A 16602-nucleotide genomic window follows, 5' to 3' on the forward strand; every position below is an offset into this window, starting at 1 on the left:
GGTCAACAGTAGGCTAGTTAAGTTTTGGGGGGAGTCAAAAATTATACATTGACTGCACAGGGGGTCAGCATTCCTAACCCCCATGTTGTTCAAGGGTCAACTTAGGAGAGCTAGAATCCTCATACTGTTTATTTTTAAATTCTTCATGTTTATATATTTGCATATATATTTGTGTAGAGATACACATCTATAAATACACATAGTTATATCAACTTTCTAAGGTATGGTTAAAGCCTGTTCATTCACAGGTTTTGTGTATTTGATTGTATGCAGCTCACCGATTGAATCTTAAGAATACCAAACCCTCTGGCATTAGAGGGAAGTAACTTCAGAAACAGCCCCTTCTGCAGAGGACTTCTACCGGGGACCAGGCTTTAATTAAAAGTAATCTAATCCAAGAGTTTGGCAAGAATTTTATAATTCTCTGAAAAGAGGACCCTGGAGTTCTTCGACTTGAAGTGATTCTAGAGTCATCCAGAGATAGCCTAGAAGGCTCCGAGCTACCCCCAAAGACTCTGAATCTCTTTGGGAAATCTAGATCATGTTTCTCAGTTAGAATTAAAACATACTCTAGACTTGCCTGGTCCCAGAATCATCTTGCATACCCAATACTGGGTCATCTGTTTCAAACCAGTCAAAATAGTAACCCCAGAGAAGTGAAATAGGTGATCCAGAATCACATGTTTTTAAGTTTTGGAGCCTCATAGCCATAAATATTTTGGTACCAGCATCAGTTCTAAGTTACTGGCTATATTGTCACCACATTCCCATGGGACCTTTGCCCTTAGGGGAATGCAGGAATGATCTTGGGAGTGGGAATGTTAGAGACAGGAACCTGAAGAGTCAGATTATTTCTGAAGTTCTCTGTATTCTATTTCTACTGCCTTTCCCCCCTTTATTATAAATTTGGTTTATTGAAATAAAGTGGCTGTATCTGTACAGATATCTATACTATTTAGAATATAAATGATGTAAGGTTTGAGTTTAAATGAGCCATATCTTTCCAAGAAACTTTCAGACTGTTCGAGAGTAGCAGTACCATTTTACATTCCAACCAGCAGTGGATGAGAGATCCAGTTTCTCCATATCCTCACCAGCATTTGATGTCACAATTTTTTATTTCGCCACAGTGATAGGTGTGAAGTTTTCTCAATGTGGTTTTAATTTGCATTTCCCTAATTAATAATGATGCTTAACATCTATTCATGTGCTTTTTTGCCATCTGTTTATCCTTTTCAGTGAAATGCCTGTTCATATCTTTTGTCCATTTGCTAATTGGGGTGTTTGCTAAATGAGCCATCTTTAGATTAAATCTCTTTAAAAAAAAAAAGAAACAACTTTAAAATCAGTCCAGTGACTTAAGAAGTCATTAAGTAACATTCCTAAATCCTTCTAGGCAAAGTGTATACAGCACTTGAATGTGATTTTATAATGTAGGGAGCAGAAGAGTTCTTACATTCTTTCTGTATTCGTGTAGTATAGTCATAATATTGTATAATGGCAAAAAAGTTTCAAGGATACTTTTCCTTAGAATGTTAAATAAGGTGTACAAATACATATTTTGTACATAAGCTATCATAATGTTTGTAATCATTTTTATTTAAAATAAGCTGATTTGTATAAATGTTTCAGAATGATTTTGTGGAAAACTAATTTGAAATTTCCCTATTTGTGCAAGACAATTTTGATTGTAATTCATATGCACCAACAAATTTGTAATCTTATTTCTCTGATGTTCTTTACAAATTTCAGAATTATACTAAATAGTCATTGAGAACCTCATAAATCAATGTTAAGATCTACAGTTAAAATCTAGGATGCATTGCAATAGAAATGTATTATGTAAGTTTTTCCCTTACCTTTTTTCCACTTTAACTTTTGGATTTGTTTTTTAATTTTACCTGGAAATTCTTTAATACTATTTCCTGTTTTGGTTTTTGCACATTAAGAAGGTCACAGAGAAATAAGCATATGTTACTCAATTGTTACTCAAGATAAATGTGAGCTTAATACGGTCAGAGAAGAAAGGTTTTCTGTAACCCTGCCTCTTTAGATCATGTTAGACTTATTCTATATTCTACATTCTTGCACAAGGGAAATTACTAGAGAAGAGGGTTAATCCTTTGCGGTGGGAAAAAGATGCTATAACTTGTTGTGACAATATACTGTATTTTTAAATACTTAGATTTTAAATAATGAGGAAAAATTCAAATACTAATATGATAGAATCAACCTAGTAGTTAAAAGTCCCTTCTGAAAATTACCTAAAATTATTTGGGAAACTACAATGAAAAAGTAAATGATTTTTCTATACATATTATGTTTTAAGGCCATTTTTATTTAGTCTTTCTCTGTTCATTGCTTCGGGTTTGCACACATACACATCCAGTATGGTGAAGTGACATCCAGATGGTGAAGGATTCGGTCAGTCTGGATTCCATTCCTTGACTGTAATGGAGACCATGGTATCATTCCAAAGTAGGATATTTGAAGGATGATAGACATTCACTTAATAGAGTAAAGGGGTTTTCTTTTAATTTTATTTTAGGTCAAAGTAATATTAGTCTAAAGAGGAGGATAAGGAAAGGGGCTATTATGGAGATAATGTGGAGCTGACTTTTCTGAAATTTATCTATTTTATAGCAATATTTTTAAAGAATCTTGCAATTGTAAAAAATTGTAGGAAAAAATGGGGATGGTAGGGAATAATGATGGGTTTCTTACTACTTAGAAAAAGGAACAGAACCCATTAAGAGGTGAAGATTTTGGGGCAGATATATTAGATTTGCTAATTTCCCTTCCTTCTCACCTACCACTTGGGTAAGAACATGAGCTAGCAGATACTAGGAAATTCCTGTATCCTCATGCAGTCCACAAGCCTCTCGTCCTGTCTCTCCTAGAAAGTCCAGTCTCTGTCGGCATCTCGGCTTCATCACCAAATGCTGTCAAGAACTGAAAAGGAGTTTGAAATTTTACTCTACTTGAATGGAAACCAATTTGACAATAAACTTCATATATTGGGGGAAAAAAAAAGAATAAGAAAGGCAAAAAAAAAATTTTACTCTACTTGGAAAGTAATAAGTTAAGTGTCCCACAGTTCTATGGATATTGGCAGAAGATAGGAGACTCCTGGGTCAGAGATTAAGGACTTTTTACTCAGGCATAGCAAACATCACAATCTTCATATTTACATTGGTTTCCTTTGCCACTCAACTCCTACATGGAGCAGTCCAGGTTGATGCTGTGCACACACTGAGTCTTCTGTACAGCTGAGGACTCTCAAGCTGAGGAAATTTGAGTCTTTTGTAATGGGCTGCAAGTAAACATGTCCAATGCTTACTCCAGAGGAAACTATTTTTATTATAGTGGATAATAAGCAAAAATGCCCTCTGTTCTGGATGGAGATGTGTATTTTGGGACAAAGGCCTCAGTGCCTCTTTGTTTGTCATAAGACAAACAAATGAGAGAGCCATGTAAAATTGACTCTCAACAATAAATTCATTATCTTAATAGTGGCAGTGGTCTCATGGGTGTATGCATATGTCAAAACTCACCAAATTACGTTTACTTTTTGCAAGTTTATTGCATATCAGTTTCACTTCAACACAATAGGGGGAAGAAAAGTCCCAAATACGTTGTTGAGACCAGTAGCTTTAGTGTCCCCAAAGTGCTTTTCAGAAAATGTAATTTCAGGCCCCATTCCAGATCTTCTAAATCAGATCCTGTATTTTATTTTATTTTATTTTATTTTATTTTATTTTATTTTGTTTTGTTTTGTTTTGTTTTGTTTTGTTTTTTATTTTCAGAGAGAGTACATGTGAGTGGGGAAGGGGCAGAGAGAGAGGGAGAATCTCAGTCTGTGCTGACAGCACAGAGCCCAACACGGGGCTCCATCTCACAACTGTGAGATCATGACCTGAGCTAGAATCAAAAGTTGGATGCTCAATCAACTGAGCCACCCAAGTGCCCCTGGATTCTGTATTTTAATAAGATCCCCCAGTATTTAGTTTTTTAGCTTTGTATTTTGAAATAATTTTAGACTTAACAAAAAAGTTGTGAAAATGGCACACAGAGTTCCCCCCAACACCCAGCTTCCCCTAATTAACATCTTACTCAAACCAGGACATTCACATTGATATAAGAGGATTAACTAATCTACAGATCTTAGTTGGATCTTGTCAATTTTCCAACTTACTGTCCTTTTTCTGGCCCAGGATTTAATCACGGATCCCACATTGCACTTATTTTCATGTCTCCTTAGTCTCCTCCAATCTGACAGTTCCTCAGTCTCTTTTTTCTTGACATTTTTAAAGAGTACTGGCAGTTACTTTCTAGAATACCCTTCAATTCTGGTTGGCCTGATATTTTCTTAGGATTAGGTTAAGGCTCTGCGTTTTTGTTAGAATGCTGCAAAAGTGATGTGGCCTTCTCAGTGCCATTAGCATGTAGTCTTATTGATGACATTAACCTTGATCTGCCATTGTAAGGTTACTATTCACCCCTTTGTGGCTAATAAGTGTCTTGTGAGATCGTTTTAGACCATGTAAACATCCTGTTTTCCATTACACTTTCACTTGTTTAAGCCTTCGTGGTCGTTTCTTGGTGGCAACAATCATTCCTGTACTATTTGCCTAATAACCGTGATTTTCTACTTACATTATTTCTCTACGTTTATTTGTTAGAATTCTACCATAAGGAAGAGCTGTCTCTTATCCTCCATTTATTATTCAATTATTTGTATCAGTACTGGGGTCTTCTTTTGGTCCACTTGACATCTTCTTGGCCCACCTTTTTATTCCAGTTGTTGCAGCAATCAGCTGTCCAGGTATAACCTGACAGCACCTTGCATCACCATAATTTCTGGGCTGGGCTTTCTCTGCCTCACAGCTTAGAACTGATTTGAATGCACTCTGTCATTTTCACCTATGGTCAAACCAGGAGGTGCTAGAGAGTTGGCACCCTATGGTCCATCTTTTAAACAATGGGGATGGGAGCCAGTATACAAATACACACCCCTTAAGTGGACAATTCTGAGGTGTGTTCTTCACAGGCCCTTGCAGAATCTTCACTATCAAGCCTCAGTGGCCTTCAGCAGGTGATCATCTCAGAAACAGCCTTGGATTGGCTTTTCCTCCTTCATGTTTCAAGCTTCCCAGCCCCTATTCCTGTTCCTTGGAATCATTTTCCAAAATAAACCACCTGCACAGAAGAATTTGTCTCAGAGTGGGAGTGGGGAAGGAGAACAAGTAAAGATTTATGTATTACCAGTTGTTAAATATTTTGACTCTCACCCCTGTACATAACTAAAATCCTATGGAAACTTTCACATCTCCAAAGGAGTTGTACAAGTATATTCATAACAGCAGAATAGAGAAAAAACCCAAATACCTATCAATTAGAGAATGGATTATGTAAATTTTGTTGTTTTTTCCATCAGTGAAAATGAATGAACTATGTCAAGAAAGATGACTCAAAGGAAATGAGCAAATAATAACAATAATTTGCAGATGAGTAATAAAGTTTGACCCCAAATATATATAGTTCAAAAACATCCAAAACTAAGCAATATATTGCTTGGAGTTACATATATATGTGTTAAAATTTTCAAGAAAACCAAGAAGATTGCAATTCAGAATAGGGTTATTTTGGGGAGAGAAAGGTGGAGGGTCACACTGGGGAGGCACACACAGAGCCCCAGTGGTGTTACTAGTCCATTTCTTAAGCTGGTACATAGGGTTTATCATTATTCCTTATACTTTATATTTTTAGGATAAAATATTTTATCATAAAAAGATTTTAGGTTTGATATTAAGAAGTGGTTACTTTTATTAAGAGTGGCTGTGGGGGCGCCTGGGTGGCTCAGTCGGTTGGGCGTCCGACTTCAGCTCAGGTCATGATCTTGCGGTCCGTGAGTTCGAGCCCCGCATCAGGCTCTTTGCTGACAGATCAGAGCCTGGAGCCTATTTCGGATTCTGTGTCTCCCTCTCCCTGACCCTCCCCCATTTATGCTCTGTCTCTCTCTGTCTCAAAAATAAATAAACGTTAAAAATAAATAAATAAATAAAGAGTGACTGTGAAATCCTTCCACTGGCCTAACCAACTAAGTCATTCCAGAAATGAACTGAAAAGAAGGTTGTGTCCCTGGCTGAGAAAATTCCAAGGCTTAGATTCTCCTGTGCCCTATTGACGTGATTAAACTGTGCATAATAGGACAGTTTCTGGAAGACGAGGTCTTGATTTAATACATTTTTAAGTGTTATTTCTTTTGTCAGTCGCTGGATGGATTAGGTGTGAAAACAGGATGCTGTTTAAAAAAAGTCATATCTGCAACCGTCCAGACAACCACAGATCTTTTTGTATAATAAAAAGGTGTCATCAAAGGACCTGTTACTCAAAGTGTGATGTTTGGTGTAGCAGCACCAGCACCAGGTGGAAGCTGGTTGGAAAGGCTGACTCTATACCCCACATCAGATCTACTGACTCAGAGTCTGAATTTTAATAAGATCTCTAAGTGATTCTTGTATCTCCCTCTCTCTCTGGCCCTCCCCTGGTGGCGCGCGCTCTCTCTCTCAAATAAAGAGAGAAAGAAAGAAAGAAAGAAAGAAAGAAAGAAAGAAAGAAAGAAAGAAGGAAAGAAAGAAAAAGCAAGCAAGCCTCCAGCACCAGGAGAGGGGGCAGCTCATAGAAGCTCCTCAGGTTTAACTGTAACAGATCTGTCTCTTCCATGATCCTTTCTTTGTTGGCCCAAATATTTGTAAGGAGAGACTTTATTTATGCTTCTTTCCTCTTTCCAACTGTGCTGGGCTGTGGCACTCTCATCCATTCAATAAAAACCTACTGAGCTTCCCTTGAGCATTGAGGAAAGGGTAGTGAATAGGATGACATGAATCAAAATATCAAGGAGCTTCCAAAATACAGATACTAAATGAGTAATTACGAGTTTGGTGAATGTTAGAAAGCAAAAAATTTTAGAGCTGGAGATGGGAAGTCAGAGGAAAGTAATCTCAGCTTAGATGAGAAGGCATATATGTAGGTGAGATGTGGGTGAACTGTGGGATTATTCCAAGCACAAGGAATACCCGTGAATGGAGCTCTTTGGGCACTTATATGTGTATTTCCAAAGCCTTGCACTGTTCTTGGCATACAATAAGTGCTTAATAAGTGTTTGCAGAATCAATATGTGTTCTGTCATATTTCAGACATCTACTCTCTGGCATGGGAGATAGTGGAAGCTTTATTTTCCTTTTCAAAGGAAATAAGATCCCTTAATGGGGAAAAGAAGGAAGAGAGCTGACTGTTGTGCAAATTGCTAAATTGGAACTGTGAGTGGGAACGAAAAATTGATTTACATGAATTTTCCTCCCAGAGGCAACTTGACAATTTATTCTGTTCTGGAGAATTTTCAGTTTTTGGCTTCAAAACCAAGCTGTTCCTTATTCTGAATTTCTTGGCCTGCTGTGAAACTAGCATTTAGTGTCTTTTACAGCATACCCTGATTAGGTCATGGAAATTCACAGCTAGATCAAACCAGTATATGGAAAATTTGAAACTTTCACTGCCCATTTTATTTCATAGTGCTGGAAGAAACATTGACTTTTAAATAATTTTTTTCAAAAGCAGTATTATCTATTGATCATAATTGCCATCATTTATTGAACACTTACTACATATATATATTACAGAGCAAAATCCTTATATTAACTCTATAAGAGGGTAAGTTGAGCCATATGAAAACTGCCAAATATTAGCAATTCATATGGTTCAACTTAATATTGTTTTCAGACTCTCATTTTAGAAACTTATAAAGAGATTAGAGAATCCCTAATAGCCATAGCCCTCCTCCAAAATTAAGCACTGAATTTTCACAATAGATAAATCCTGCGAGAGTTACAGCTCCTTAATAACATCCACCCATCTTATTCGCATTAGTACATGTGTCTATCGTGGTTTACACATTGCAGTGAAGTGGTTTACAATTCATTTCCCCTGATAGACTTGAGTTCCTTGAGGGTGGAGGGTTTTTTTTTTTTTTTCTGTCTTGCTCATTTTTGTATCATGCATAGAGTGTTTGAAAAGTATTCGTTAACTTGAAACTTTAATAACATTTCTGTCAAAACTAGACTAATCCTATTGATTTTTTACTGGAAAATGCTCGGTAATCACTCCACTGGGGCTTTTGCATTTTAGAATCAGTCTGAGGAGGAGTACTGCATTTGGCATTCTTGAACTCCTAGGAGTTTATCTATGTACAATTATGCAGAAATTGTCTCCACCCCACCCCAGAGAAAAGTCCAAAGGTACTCTCTCACCTCCCTCACCTCCTTTAGGTATTTCCTTAAATGGCATCTTTTCTGCCCTTCCCTGAGCACCCTATTTAATAAAAGTCATCCCTCAAACACTTTCTCTGCTTATTCCCCCTGCCCCATAGCACCTATCAGCATGTAATAGTTTACATTTTGCTTATTTCTTTTGCGTATTTTCTTTCCCAACTCACTAGAACGTAAGCTCATAGGTGATTTTTCACACAGGCGCTGAATAGGCAGAGTGTTCTCATTTTTGAACAAAATGTATGGGTATTTGGGAGTGTGGGCCGCAATTTTCTCTTTAGCTTCTAAGTGACATGGTGACCTGGCCTGGTGTGGATTTTGCTTGCCCGGGTATTGAAGAACTCACGTCCCCAGTGGTCGCTAACCCATTGTCTGAATAATTAATTTCAGGGTGCCCCACACGTGCCTCAGAGTTATTCCTACCCACCCCCCTCCTCGCTGCTCCCCAGGGGTGAGCCAGCAAAAGCCTGGGGACCCAGATGTTACCACCTTAGTTCCCCCTTTTCCAAGACAGATGGGGTTTTCCTGCTTCGAGCCTGGGGGATGGGGTTGGATGGAAAAGTCAAGATTCTGACCCAAGCCCGAGGTAAAGGAAGGGGAAAAGGGCGTGTCTATAAATTTTAGGCCTCAGGCCTGCAGCCCGCCTCGCAGGCGGCCTGGGAACTAAGTGTTGGTGTCAGCGCGGGGCGCCCACTGGGAAGCTCCTGTGAGCACCCAAGGCTGGGACTGGGTTGCTTGAGGTCCCGCCCCTTCACCTAGCGGCCCCCTCCCCTCTTTGGGAAGCCTGGGGGCGGGGTTTGTTTACTCCTTGCACGCACCGCCGACCTGGCCAATCCGTAGGGACCGGCGCCTTACGTCACACACCCGGGAGCCAATCGGCACCCACCGTGCTGCTCCGCCGCCAAAGCTTGCGCGGGGGAAGCGGGGCAGTGGCAGGGTTGGGTGAGGGCGGACGAAGCAGCCTGTGATCTAGGCTGCAGCAACCACTGCTGCTCGGCACGCGGCCGCGCTCTGACCCTTCCTTTTTGGGCAGGCTCGCAGGCGCAAGCACGGTCGGCGTCCCACGGCCTCGAACTCCAGGGCCTCCCCTGGGCAGGCCGCGGATCGCCCACCCCTGCCCCGAGTGTGTATCCGCCGGGACCCAGCCGCCGCCTCGCGCGGGCGGCACAGGAGCGGCGGCGCCGAAGCCGCGCCCCAGGCTCGGAAGAACAACCCTGAGAGGCCGCCTCGTCCTCTGCAGCCGAGCGGCGGTAAGGTCCAGGGCGAGGGCGCGGGGCCGCGTGCCGAGGGCCTCTGGACCCGGCCCGGCGTGTTCCTGGGCAGGTTTCCCTCCCTTCGCCTCGGGGCCTCCTCGTTACCGCGAGTTCCATCTGTTTATTCCCACGCGTTCTCCCAGGCCTGGCCGAGTAACCCCTGAGTGTCTGGGGGGAGTCGGAAACCGGCGAGCCCCCCTCCCCCGCCCCATACACACACAGCAGATTGGGAGGAGGCAACGTCCCCGTGTCATGCCTCGTGGAAGAGAGGAAGGGCTGCTTTCTACTTTCTCGGTCTCTGCAGGTCTTCAGGGCAGAACGATGGCTTCTAAGTCTGGTTTTCTGACTTTTCAGCCTTTCATGAGTCACACGCCTCCATCTGTTTCTACCAGGTGTATTTCAGAGTTCCAAAGCTTTGAACTTGAAAGAACCTCCTATCCCGCAGAAGGGAACTTTTCTTTAAAGTAGAGGATCGCTTTTGGGGCCCAGACTCCTTTGAGAAATTCCAGAGAGCCAAATCCTCTCCACAGAAAAGTATAAAGGTTTTGTAGGATCTCTCAGAGAGACGGTTCAGCTAAGTGGATGAGCGCTCAGTCACTGGTACCAGCTTGTGTTATCTTGCATTGTGTGGTCTCAGTTTCTTCATCTGTAAAATAGTAGTCACTGCCTATTACGGGTGTTTTGAGGAGTAAATGGACTAATCTGTGGAATGCATTTGGAACGGCGCACCACATATTAAGTGCCCTGCATGAGTTAGGCATTTTTATAATGGCCTTCCATGAATGCCCGTTCAGAAAAGTGCCCCGCGTTGTTTCTCTTTTTCTGTTGAAACAGTTAACAGGCTCATCCTTTTCCATATTTACTGCTGAAGCTCCCTTTGAGCCTTTGATACGTTTCTCTTCCTCATTCAGTCTCCTAGGGCTAAGGCTCCCTGTCCCACTTATTTGCTCTCTTTTTAGTAAGTTAGTTAGCTCATTCTCTTCCTTCCCCTTTCTCCCCTAAATCTTAGTTTTGTGTCTTTTCATTTGACTTCTATAGCCTAATTTTTTCTGGGCCACTCTCCTTTTCTCTTAATGGTCTGAAATTATCTTCACCTAATAAATATAGTTACAGTTATTCATCTGTCCTCTGTACAGTGTAATCATGACCCAATCTGTGTTGAAAGTTAAATGTAAAAGGAACTTAGTTGATCTGACATCCCATGTTGCTTTTCCATTTCCTTGGTGAGCCTATAATTTAGCTAAAGCTTTATCACTGTCCTGTTACTGTAATAAATCTTTAATAGTAGTGTCCATTCTCAAGTAGCACCAGGAGAAAAAAATCAAATGCCTAGACCCACCCTATGTACTGGCTCTGGATGCTTTTGTTATTTCTTGGAACATCTTGTGCCTGGAACTAGAGTCTAGTCTACTGGCAGACATGGTGTCTGTAGCACTGTTTTGGCGGTATAGTTGCAGCAATGTGGCACCTGTATTTAATAAAGGCCAAACACTTATTAAACTTACTTTTGGGTTCTCGTTATTTCTAGTTGTTCAAGAGGGAAAACAGAATTTTCAAGTGTGTAATGCTTCATATTACCATTCTCTGACTGTGTAACTTTCTCCCCAACTCTTTTAAATATGTAGTCCAACTGGCACCTTCAAGTTTTTCCCTGGCAGCCAAAAATCTTAACTGAGTTATGTGCTCTCAGTACAGCTTGAAATTGGATGTACAGATGTTTATCCTTAATGTGAGAAGCATTTGTGGATGAAAATTATACACTAAAAGATACCCTAAAGGATTCAAAGATTGTTTTTTATAATTAGGAATTGAAATGTGAATGTACATTTTCTTTTTTTTTTTTTCCCCCTTAAACATGATAGGAAGACTGGCTTTGTTTTCTGGCTGTTGATAATTTATGTTTTGTAAAAAATGGATGACTTATTTATATTTACATTGCAAAACAGTATATTTAAAGCCCTTTTTAGATATTTGAAAGTTTTTGGAACACAGTGAGGAAACAAACTAAGCAAAAATCAAATTCATGGCAAAGGTAGTAAATTAGAACCTAAGTATTCTGACTTCTAGTTTATTGTTTCTTTGTCTGTCACTCTTACCAGTTAACCCAGAGCAAAGGATAGAAAAGGAGAGTTTAAAAGGAAATTTTAAAAGCAGAGGGGGGAAATTGCTAATTTGGGCCTTAAATATTAGATAGGAAGTAGTACATTAGCATCTTTTTTTTTTTAATCTTTAAACTTAGGTATTTTTTTTAAAGGTTAAATTATAAGCCATATATGTATGAATTTACTCACAGTCAAGTTTATATTGTCACTTGGCAAATTTGATTTCACTTTTTTTCTGACCTTGTCATCATAGTTTAAACTCTTATTGCAACGTGCATTATGATGGATCTCAGAAGAAACTAGAAAGCATAGAGTTGAGAGTTTTTTAGATAATAGAATTGTAAGTTGTAATGAATTTTAAAGATTATTAAATATACTTGCCTTTTCTTGAATCCTTTCCATTTTGATCTGGGATATATTACTCTAGGGGTGGGGATTTAAAAGTAGATTTGTGAACTCTTGTAATTTTATGCAAAATTATATGTACTTGTGTATTTTTCTGGAGAGAAGATTCATAGTTATCTAGTTTCTGAGGCAAAAGTATTTGTACAACTCCAGTTTTTATAATATGATTTCCTTTGCTGAATCAGAAATTACATTCTCACTGGTTCTAGTTCTCTCTTCCATTAGTGGGTTTTCAAATATTTGAAGATACTTATTATAGTCCCATTAATTCTTTTCTTCTCTAGACAAAATATTCTGTCTTTAACCTTTTCTAATCATTTTGCTGGTTTGATTTGAGTCTTCTCACAATACTGATGCCTTATTTGTGGATTTGTTTGAGTTCGTCCGTATTCTTGTTAAAAGTGTGATACTCCTAGATATTAACCTGTAGAGAAGACCGTAAGTTACCTCTGATTTTAAATCATATACTTTAAGATTAAGAGTAGATTTGTTTCTTTGACAACCATATTGCACTGTTAATTCAAAATAATGTCCTGGCGAAGACAGACTCTGGAGCTAGCCTGCCTGGGTTTAAATCCTAGCTCTACAGTTTATCAGCTGGTTGACCTTGAGTAAATTATGTAAACATTTTTTAGGCCACAGTTTTCTCATCTGTAAAATGGGATTTATAATAGTGCCTATCTCATAGGATTGTTACAAGGAATGAATGAAAGATATTATGTAAAATATTTAGAATGGTCCCTGACATTTAAATGCTGTATACATTACCCATGATTACTGATTTTGTAGTCAACTAAAATTCTTGAGTTGTTTTATGTTCTTCCAATTCTTTAATAGAGTGTTTTTTTGGTAGGGCTTTATATTTATCCATATTAAACTTTATCTTGTCAGACTGGTTATATTCTGTTGACTTAAAAAAAAAACTGATTTGGGGGCACCTGGGCGGCTCAATCTGTTAAGTGTCTGACTCTTGATCTCACTGTTTCTGAGATCAAACCTTGCATTGGGCTCTGCGCAGACAGTATGGAGGCTGCTTGGGATTCTCTCTCTCTCTGCTCTTCCCTTGCTTGTGCGTGCACGTGCACTCTCTTGCATGCTCTCTCTCTCTTTCTCTCTCTCTCAAAAATAAATAAATAGTTAAATTTTTTTTTTTTTAAACTGATTTGGTCATATGATATGTATGGGCTTATTTATTTATCAATGGATTTGATAAACTGTAAGTGTGATAATGCTGACATTGCCTTCCTGCAGATCTTATTAAAATGTTGAGTAGGCAGGGCCAAGAACAGAGCTCTTGCTCTGCTAGTGACCTCTCTTAAGGGTGATAAAAAAACTAATTCTTTGGTTCAAGTTGTTCAGACAGTTAGAAATCCAGCTAATTTAACATTATTCACCTCAGATATTTCCAAGTTTTCACAAGGAATATATAAGAAACTTTAATAATTGCCTTCCTAAAACCCAAATAATTTTATATACTTTATTTAAAAAAATCCTATCAGTTCAGTAACTGTCAGGAAAAGAGCACTAATCTGTGATTATTTGTCTGTAACCACTATACTGGTTTCCAGTAGTGTATGTTGGCTACTATCTTTTTCTGTGTTCAAACTTCTCTTGGTAATGATTCTAGAATCTTGTCTAGAGGTACATTTAACTTCAATGATCGATAGTTGGCAAGGTCACCTTTCTCCTTTTTTGAAGAGCAGTACTACATATCCTGTCTTTAGTCTTATGGTAACCTCTCCTGCTTTCCATAGTTTCTGAACAGTTGCCAACAGCTGTGTGGAAATTTCATCTGGAGCGATATACCTTATTGAAAGTTTACTTGGAGCAGTTAGGAACTCTCTCTAATCTTCTCATTCATATTGAGCTTTGGTTTTCATTAACTCATTGATTAAATTTATTAGATGCCCCTTTTACACAGAATACCAGTGTTTGTTTCACCCCATCCAATCTGAGAGAATGTTTCTTAATAGAGATGGCTGAAGCAAAGGAATAATCCACATCCATTTCTCTCTGTTACTACTGTTGTTATCATAGCCTGGGCCTTCTTCTCTGGACAGCAGCAGTAGCTTCCTATTGACCTTCTTTATTCTAATCTTTTTTTTGTTTCTAATGCTTAAGCATTATAGCCCTTGGCATCCTTATTTTTAAAAATGCATGGATCTCAGGGTGCCTGGGTGGCTCAGTCAGTTAAGCACCCAACTTCGGCTCAGATCATGATCTTAGTGGTTCGTGAGTTTGAGCCCCACGTCGGGCCCTGTGCTGACAGCTCAGGGCCTGGAGCCTGCTTCCCATTCTGTCTCCCTCCCTCTCTGCCCCTCCCTGACTTGTGCTCAGTCTCTTTCTCAAAAGTAAACAAACATTAAAAAAAATAATAAAACAAAATGCATGGATGTCAGGGGCGCCTGGGTGGCTCGGTCAGTTAAGCGTCGGACTTCAGCTCAGGTCATGATCTCGCAGTTCTTGGGTTCGTGCCCTACGTTGGGCTTTGTGCTGACAGCTCAGAGCCTGGAGCCTGCTTGGGATTGTGTGTCTCCCTCTCTCTTCCCCTCCCCCACTGGTGCTATCTCTCTCTCTCTCTCTCTTTCTTTCTCTCTCAAAATAAATAAACATTTGAAAAAAATTAAATGCATGGATGTCTTTAAAGTCTTCTCTTCTTCATTGGAATAATTCAGTTTCTGACTTTGAGTAATTCCCAACTTCCTTAGCTTGTTCTGTTTATTGTCCTTTTAAGTTCAACCCCCCTCCACCTTTTTAACTTTTCTTATTCTTAGGGATGATATGAACCATCAGGCAGATAGGCATGGAGAGATGGTGGGTCTCTACCGGCTGGTCTTTGTGTGAGTCACTTAGTAGACAGATAATGGAGTGATTACTATGTTATGGACACTGTAGGCACTGAGTTGACAAAGGAACATGATACAAACTCAGCCCTTCAAGAATTCTAAATGCAGGGAAAGATAGAGTAGAGGAAAGTATTTGAAGAACCAGAAATCTTTTTTTTTTTTAAATACTCATAAGCATAATAAGCATAATAAGTTTTTAACAGACTCCATTTTACTTTAAAAAGAGCCAAGTATGTTGTTACTTAAGGATGAGTTTGTTAAAGTGGCCAATTCAATTCTAGTTGAGTTAAATCAGATTGTAAAATGGCAAACCTATAAATGTGGGAAAATAGTATGTATTTCAGAACTGCCAAAATAAAATATTTAATCAAAACTAGAAGGAGAAGGGGAATGGGGGATGGGCAAAAGGGGGTGAAGGTGAGTGGGAGGTACAGGTATATGAGTAAGCATAGGCAATATGGTCAGTGGAACTATAATTATGGTGACAGATGGTAGTTTTACTTGTGGTGAGAACAGCATAACATATAGAGATGTTGAGTCACTATGTTATCTACCTGAAACTAATGTAACCTTGTGTGTCAACTATACTTCAATAAAAAGGTAAGAAAATAAAAATAAATAAATAAAAGCAGAAAAGTGGTTATATAAACCTATTCCTACTTCTCAGAGGCTCCATCCTCTGAAGTACACAATGAAGGACCCCCCTCAAAAAAAAAAAAAAAAAAAGACAACCAAAAAACTGGTAGCACTAACTTCTCTTTTATAGTCCACTTCAGAGTGGACACTTAAAAAATCAATTTATTAAGTTTTTCTTCACAGCATCCTTGAAATTGTGGTGGTAATATAAAACTAAGTATAAAAAAGAAGGATTTATTAAATGCTCTTCAAAGGAAAGAAAGGTGATGGTAAGCAGTTGCTGTAATAACATATACAAGTAACAAATGATGGTCAATAAAGTGATTTCTAGGTTAATAAGTGTTTGAAAAACCTGCCAGGTAGGTAATTCTGCACTAATTGATACATTTTTAGCTATAAAATCTATACAAGTAGAAAAATTTTGTAAGCCTAATGATTATGTATTTTTAAGTTGAATAAATCAGTGTTTGTAGGTAACAGAATAATAGAAAAACAGGTAATTTGTGCAGGCATTCCAAGAAACATAAACTGAAACTCTGTGTGAAAAGTTCCATCATTAAGTTTGAAAAGCAATAAAATTTTTACTGATACTAACATTCTGCCTGAAATTTTGCTTTTAAGTTCATATTGTCCCAGACATACTGTATCATGGTTGTTGTAAACATAGCTACTATTCTCTCTTCCCAAATCAAATTATTTTCTTTTATTGTTATTGTATCTTTTACTGTTATTGCTATTCTCGAGGTAATCTGGAATATCAGATACTACAACTCTGAGAAAGATCTCTTTTGAGTTACTAGTTTTGTAGGTTAGTTGAAGTTATGCTCTAGGGAAAGAGTTCAAAACAATTGAGTTTCTTCTCGACACGAGTGACAAAAAATAAGAATAAATTTCAAGAAACTGAAATGCTAAGCAAAAAGCATGTGAAATAATGTTAAGGAAATGAATTTTTAGAAAGGGATCTCTACATGCAAAACACTTCTTCCTTATAACAAGGAGATTCCAAGAGAGATGTGAGAGAGATCATAGTAAG

The 16602-nt window shown here is 38.7% G+C and overlaps 1 protein-coding gene across 6 annotated transcripts in view; it reads left to right on the forward strand.

Moving 5' to 3' along the window:
- Positions 1-9282: 9282 nt before the first annotated feature.
- The window catches only part of TFDP2 (transcription factor Dp-2), a 188709-nt gene continuing 181389 nt past the window's right edge, over positions 9283-16602 (forward strand). For 2 of the 6 annotated variants that reach the window (XM_042954715.1, XM_042954716.1), the window contains exon 1: positions 9285-9577. The gene's annotated coding sequence lies outside the window, so the exon portion shown is untranslated. Of the gene's footprint in view, positions 9578-16602 lie in introns of all 6 variants that reach the window. The other 4 variants (XM_042954718.1, XM_042954717.1, XM_042954720.1 and 1 more) reach the window with 3 other exon arrangements.

The sequence above is a fragment of the Panthera leo genome, chromosome C2 (genome assembly GCF_018350215.1).
Source record: "Panthera leo isolate Ple1 chromosome C2, P.leo_Ple1_pat1.1, whole genome shotgun sequence".
Lineage (NCBI taxonomy): Eukaryota > Metazoa > Chordata > Mammalia > Carnivora > Felidae > Panthera > Panthera leo.